Source organism: Mus pahari, chromosome 4 (assembly GCF_900095145.1).
Source record: "Mus pahari chromosome 4, PAHARI_EIJ_v1.1, whole genome shotgun sequence".
NCBI classification, from domain to species: Eukaryota; Metazoa; Chordata; class Mammalia; order Rodentia; family Muridae; genus Mus; species Mus pahari.
In genome coordinates this window covers 124,118,210-124,125,920 of record NC_034593.1, presented here as the reverse complement: position 1 = coordinate 124,125,920, position 7,711 = coordinate 124,118,210, and positions in this window count along the sequence as shown.

Sequence of the window (7,711 nt, the reverse complement as noted above, 5' to 3'; positions counted from 1 at the left end):
TTCTTCTTCTTCTTCTTCTTCTTCTTCTTCTTCTTCTTCTTCTTCTTCTTCTTCTTCTTCTTCTTCTTCTTCTTCTTCTTCTTCTTCTTCTTCTTTTTCTTCCACAGACAATTCTCCATCACCAGCCTGAGGCACAGAGGAGTATGCACTCCAGTTCAAATGTGGTAGACAGATACCACACGGCCCCTAGTACTATATAGTATGTGGAAAAAATGCACAGAAAACTGCAAACAAGACAGATAGGCAGTTGAAGAGGACATCTTCCATCAGCAGTCTCACAAGATGACAGTGATCTCCATGGATTGCTGAGGGTAGCCGTGAGATGGCCCCTCTCTGAGATCTCACACTTGAGGAATGGAAAGACACAGTCTTCAAAGTGCAGTGGATCAGCACATCATAGGAAGGCAGCACTTCTGGGGTTAAGATAGGGAGTAGTCTGGACACCTGAGGTACTCTTTGAGAGCAGCAGCCAGAAGTTAGTGAGTCTTTATAGAACAGGATATGAAAAGAACCAGTGTAAACTTTGCCACTGACAGGCTCTTGTGGTAAAGTAAAATCCGTTCATTGCAGCAGTAGAAGAGGGAACCCTTGAGTTGAGAAACCAGGAAAGCCCAACATTCAGCTCTCATCCCTCACGCCACAGGATACACCTTCCAATTAAAATGCTAAGAATAATGAGCAACATTAAAGTATGTTAAAAGCAAACAAAACCACCCAAATCCCATATGGCAATACTGTAAGAAAAGAGATGAAGGTCAATGTTGTTTTGGAAGTGAGAAAAATGCTGCCATAACATAAAAGAGAATTAAAAATAGAAAATTAGGAACTGGTGCTAGAAAGAGCAATTATGATGTAGAAATGGGAAAACTCAGGAGCAGCTTCTATAGCAAAAAGACACACAAGGGTCTGTGATAGAGCTGAGGAGAGAGACTTCAAGGAGTATAAAACCCTCCTAGAAATAATGGCAGCCTTGGTTCATAGAGGCAAACAGGGAAGATTGTACCAAGAAGTAACATAAATACACACAGGGAGGCTAAGAAACATCTGCAAAAGGAAAGCATGAAAAAACAGATTGGTATGGAAGAAAAGCAAATCAAAACCATAAACATAAGAAAAGTGCCTCCCCACCCCACCACCCCACCCCCGCCAACAGAAAAGGAATAGAATGTGAAAGAATTGCTATTTCCAATTAGGAGAAATTCCTTCAAGAAAACTTTTCTGAAATCAAGGGAGATGAATCGATACACTCAATGGTCAGTGTGGGAATATGCCCTAGTGTAGTAATCAGACATCAGAGACAAGCTCCCTTGGGCTTCCCTGATAAAAGATCAAAATCCTGTTCAAGGACATCAAAGCAGATTGGTGTGTGAACTCTCAGCTAGCGGCATCATTTAACATCTGAAAACAACATAGCAACATCTACAAATGTTCAAGCAAGCAGTGATACTCAGCTGAAATGTCCTGCAGGGACCCACCACAGCAAAAAACTATCTGGAACATGAAAGATATAATGAAATAGTATGTGTGTGGGCAATTTCAGAGAATCTAGAATGATAAGAAAAATTTAGCAGAAAAATTGGTGTTGGGTACTAAGTAAATTAGTGGTCTGAATGTTGGATGGAGTTTAAGTAAGAGTGTGTTACTGTGCAAAAGAGAGAAAACTAACAAAGAAATGAGAAAACGGGGAAAAGAAAAGAACATTCCCACTGGTTTTTATAGATTGAACAGAGTGGGCATGGGGAGGTGGCTCACTAGGTTAGGCGTTTACCTGGTGAGCACTGGGATTTGTGTTCCATTTGCAGAAGTCACACAGAAACATTAGGAATGGTGGTTCTTCGTAGTCCCATCACAGCAGAGGTGGAGATAGGTGGATGGATCCCTAGCGTTTACTGGCTAGCCAGCCTAGTCTCACTGAGAGGACTTAAATCAAAATATAGTGGATAGTGGACAATACTTTGAGTAACAACAACTGAGGGTGTCCTCTGGCACACACACACACACACACACACACACTACATAAACATATAAACAACATGCACACCACATATACACATATAAACAACACACATACCACACATACACATGTAAACAATACATACTCTTCACATAAATATACACACATAAGCATACATGCACACACACACACCACATAAACATATAAACAACACACACTCTTCACAGACACATATACACATAAGCACAAGCATATGTTCATACACACACACACACACACACACACACACACACTCCAAAATAAACCTGACAAGTTGAAGAGTAGAGCCTAAACGTATTTCAGAAATCAATGGTCATAATGCTTTTCTATTATCAACCTTCAAATCTGTTGATTTAAACGGGATGTTGTGTTTCTGGAGCTGAAGGAACAAAAGGCAAACAAGCCTGCTGTAGTCAGTGTCTGTGCTGCTCATAGGAGGAAGGGAGTAAATATTGCATGAAGAAATATTGAGCTAAGGGGACTATATAAAAGCAAAACTGTAACAATAGCTTTGAAATTATACATGTAGAATAGGACATATTCTAGGAAAATGTTGTTGATGTTAAAAGCTTTAGCATTTTTTTATAATAAAGATATTAGAAGTGACTACATAACTGCTTTTTGAAATGACTTCATAAGTATGGTCGGATAAGAAAGCATTATTTACCTTAAAATGATTTTTAAAAATTAGAATTTCCTGACATAATAATAAGGTAAATATAACAGTAAAGAAGCCAGGTTTGCAAGTAACAGTATAAACTCATGATTTACATATGTAGATTATCTCGCTGTATATACTGATAAGGCCTCGAATGTTGCCATCTCTAAAACAAAGGGTGCCACCAGTGCCTAGTGTTTGATATGTGCCATTCTGTAATAAGTATGACTTTTGAAAATTGGTTTATACTTAAGGGCAGGCAGTATGGAGGGGTTTCTCCTTATATCACAAAGCAAGAAAGAATTTCAGGAGCAGTAGGTCCCTTCACAGTGATGACACATGGGCCACTTGGAAGGGGTTCAGTTAGCATATAAAAAGATATGAAGGGGCTGGAGAGGCTGCTTAGTGGTCAAGCACTTGCTGCTTTTGTAAATGATGTGGGTTTGGTTCTCAACATGATATTGTGGCTCAAAACTCTATGTAACTCTAGATCCAGGGATCCCAGCATCTTCCTCTGGAATCTGCAGGTGCTGTGCACACACATGTTGCGCACACACACATTCAGGCAAACACACATGAAAACAGATAAATCTTTTAAGAATATATAGATAATACTAGCTGTATGGAAATCTAACAGTTTATAAGAATATTTGGAACAACAAATTAGAAATTCAAAAGAAAGAACAATAAAATACAAATTAGTTGCCAGGAATGATAGTGTATCCATTCAATCCTACCATTCAGGCACCAGAAGCTTGTTGATCTTGGTGAGTTAAAGGACAGTCTGGTCTACATAATGAGCTCCAGGCCAGCCAGACCTACATAGTGATACTTTTGTCTCAATAACATCAGTAAGTCAATCAAACAAAGCAAAACACCCCAGAAATTAGTAAAATCCATTTATGTTTTTGCTACCATAGACTGCTGCTATACCGATTCTACTAAAATGAATTTTTAATATTTAAATATTCCTGGTGCTTTGGAGATACTCTCACATAGCCTTTACTTTGTTCAAACTTGCTATGTGTCTGGGTTTGAATTCTGTCTCTCCCTCTTCCAACAATTTCAAGTGCCTGAGTTGCAGTTGCCCATCGCCATGCCCTGCCTAACAGTTATGACGTTGAAATGATGGCGAGTTTTTATAGGGCAATTTAGATGGGCCATAGTGTGCAGATATTTGGTCAAACATTATTCTGCACATATCTGTTAAGGTATTTTTTGATGAGGTTAATATTTTGCTTCTGGTGATCCCTAAGTAAGTTGGTTGCCTTACATAATGTGCGTGAGCTTGATCCAACTCATTGAAGGCCTTAGGAGATTAAGGATTAACATTCCTGGCACAAGGGGCAATTCTGCCAACCTACTCAGCTTGGGCTTTGCACCAAAGCTCTTCTGAGTCTCCTGTGTACTAAGCACTCCATCAGTATTTGTGCTCATCAAGGTTCACGATTATTTATCAATCCTCTTTCCATATTTATCTGTATGTTACTAGTTCCGTTTTTCTGGAAAACCTTGGCAAATAGAGTATGTAATTAGCAATTATACTATTTTCAACTTTATGCACATTTGAAGATTTTAGAAATGAAAAACTCAAAAGTTTTGAGATATTAGATATTAATAAATATGTATACATGCTCATAAAATTGATCACTTTGATAGATTAAACAATTCTTGAATAAATAGCAAAGACTTTTGGTATAACCAAGTCATTATTTCTACTAAAGTTAGAAAAGTAGAAAGGAACGTCTTTAACATGATAAAGACAAAATCCATAGCAGAATGAATTTATTTGATTAAGCACAAATTTAAAATTCTAATAATAAATAAAGGGCAAATGGCAAGTCATGAAAAATTGTTGCTGCGCTAATGTCAAAATATGGATCAATATCATGATAAATGGACCTTTTAGAAATAAAAACAAAAAAACCCATGGAGTGCCTGAACAAATGACAACAGGAAAAATTGAATTTTAATAGGTTTATTAGTCATTTATACATTTTACATTTATATTTTATGTTTTTGATCAAATAATTATAACAAAATATAGAGCCTGTTAAAATCTATCATGAGAAATACCATTTTTATGTATCACGTGTAGGCACCTAAACTGGAAGTAACATTTTGGAAGGTAATTTCTGAATATGTAGAGTCCATCCATACTCTAAAAGCATTTATTTCAATCTTAAGAGTTTCATGCAGGAAACCCAAGAAAATAGTCATTAATATATTATTAGATCTTTCGTTAGTTGCTTTGACCTATTATATTCATAATAGCAAAGAACTGGGCTCCAAGCAATTACCAATAGTGCAAGCAAAATAATTATTTTATTTACAGAAGCATATAAAGTACATTAAAGATATATATGTATATATATATATATACACACACATATATATATATATATATATATATATATATATATATATATATATATATATATGTTATATCATGTAATGTTTTACATAAAATGTAATATACATGAATTATATATGTGTGACCCCCCCTTTTTTTTTGTTTTTTTGAGACAGGGTTTCTCTGTATAGCCCTGGCTGTCCTGGAACTCACTCTGTAGACCAGGCTGGCCTCAAACTCAGAAATCCTCCTGCCTCTGCCTCTCAAGTGCTGGGATTAAAAGGGTGCACCACCACCGCCCTGCAACCTCAATTTTGTTTATGCAGATACTAGATGTTCTTGTTGAGTTCCTGTGTGTGTTTTTGTGGGTGTCTATGTGGTGAGAACTTGTGTGTGGCATATGCATGTCTGCAGAATGTATGTGACCGTGTTGGCAAACGTGTTACACCAGAGCTTGATTTCGGTTGTCTCCCTTCCACCTTTTCCACCTACTTAACTGAGACACTATGACTTGCTGTCTGGCTAGACTGGGTGACAAGCCATCCCCACTGCCCAACTCCCCAAATCTCGGCTCCATTCCTCCAACACTAGCAATAGAGACACATGGTGCTATGCAGTTCTTTTACATGGGTGATTCCTCTTTTCACTTCCTCCATAGTTTAGCTTTCTGAAATACCATACAATTGGGATCATGCACGACATTGACTTTTCCCAATGGGTTTCTTTCATTTCAGTTTTCTATAGTATTTTGTTTTGTTTTGTTTTGGTCCTTTTGCTTAATAGCTCAATACTTTTAGTATTAAATGATACAGTGATGTATAGGGAACCACATGTTATCTACCCTCTTACTGATAACCATCTCATTTTTGAGGATATGTGAGTGAAGTTGTTAGAAACATCTGTTTGCAAGGTTTTGTTTGGATATAAGTTTTCAGTTCACCAGGGTCAGTACTGAGCTGCCCAATTGCTTGATCGCAGACTTGGAGTACCCTTGCTTTTTAAGAAAATGACTAATGGACATGTAAAATGTTTTCAGCTTCAGTTTAGAATATCTAAAAATTGTTCCCAAGTTTTATCCTTTGAACTATGTGTCATTTAATCTTTGCTATTGGGGACTTATCCTTTTACTCTATTATTGATTTTTAGGTTTTTTTACATTGTGGTCTGAGAGCAGACATTTTATTTTGTCTATTCTTTTAATTTTTGGCTCTGCGTGTAGGCTATCTAGCAGAGTTTATGTGCCTAGGACAAATATCTATTCAGCCATTGCTGAAGTCTATAGACACCGTTTATGTATTGCTACTTCCTGTTGTTGTATCCAACTGTGTTCTGATTTATTCATTTCATTATTTTTTGGCGATTTTATCTTTTTATTTCTGAAAGACATGTGAGAAACTCTGACAAAATGCTGGGCTCATATATGTACTCAGGAGAGTCCCATCAATTGTTTGGATGTATATTATAATTCTGTCTTCAGGCATGCACATTAAAATTTCTTATAATGCCATCCTGGAGAATTGATCTTAACATAATTATCTAATGTCCCTCTTTTGGCCTGACATTCTTTGTCCATGGAATTTATATTGTGTTAGAATGTCTATCTCTCTCCATTCATTTATTTTAAATCTATATTTCCTTAGTGTTTATGGTAGAATCTTAGATGACTATACTTTGGGCTTAGTATTGATTTTTATCTGCCTTGATAATTTCTGTCTTGTAATTGGTGTAGACAACTGACGTTCGAAGGGACTATACAGGCAGGAAAAGATTTTCTACATGTGTTATTTTGTATGTTAGCTTTTAAAAAAATGTAGTTACCTTTATGTGCATAGGTGCTTCACATGTATGTATATCTGTCTACTGCATGTGTACCTGGTGGCAGTAGAGACCCAAAGACAGCCTCTGGTGATTTGAATGAATTTGGTCCCACATATGTTTGCGTACTTCGTATCCAGCTGGTGGAACTATCTAGGAAGGATTAGGAGATGTGAACTTGTTGGAGGAGGTAAGCCACTGCGGGTAGACTTTTAGTTTTCAAGATACTCAAGCCATTCCACGTTAGCCTGTTGCATATGAGTCTTATGTGAGCTCTCAACATGTTCTTGCCAACATACCTGTGTCTACCACCATGGACTCTAAGTCTCTGAAATCGGAAACCTAGTTAAATTCTTGTTTTATGAATGGCCTGGTTCATGATGCTTCATCACAGCAATGTGACTGGATTTACAGATGGTTTTGAACTACCAGGTAGATGCTGGGAATCAAAATAGAGTTCCCTGAAAAAGCAGAAAACATTTCCAACAGTCAGGCAATTACTCCAGTCCCAGCCCCTCCTATGTGCCCGTCATCTGCTGTCTTCTACTCATTAACTTTTGTGCTTTTTATCTGAACCATTTTAGTACTTTTAATAATTTTAAAGTTAGTACACAAAAATATTATATTTCATTTTGGGATATTCATGCATATTGTTTTCCTTCGCATTGCCCTCCTAAAAACTACTACTGTTTCAACAGATTTTGTTTATCTTATTTCTCTTCTGGTTTAATGTAACATTTATCTCATTATTTGAACTCTACCTCAAGATCTCTCTCAAGATCTCTCCCTCTTTTCATGGGTCCCTTTCCAGTTCCATGATATAAACAACACACACATATGGAGAGAGAGAGAGAGAGAGAGAGAGAGAGAGAGAGAGAGAGAGAGAGAGAGA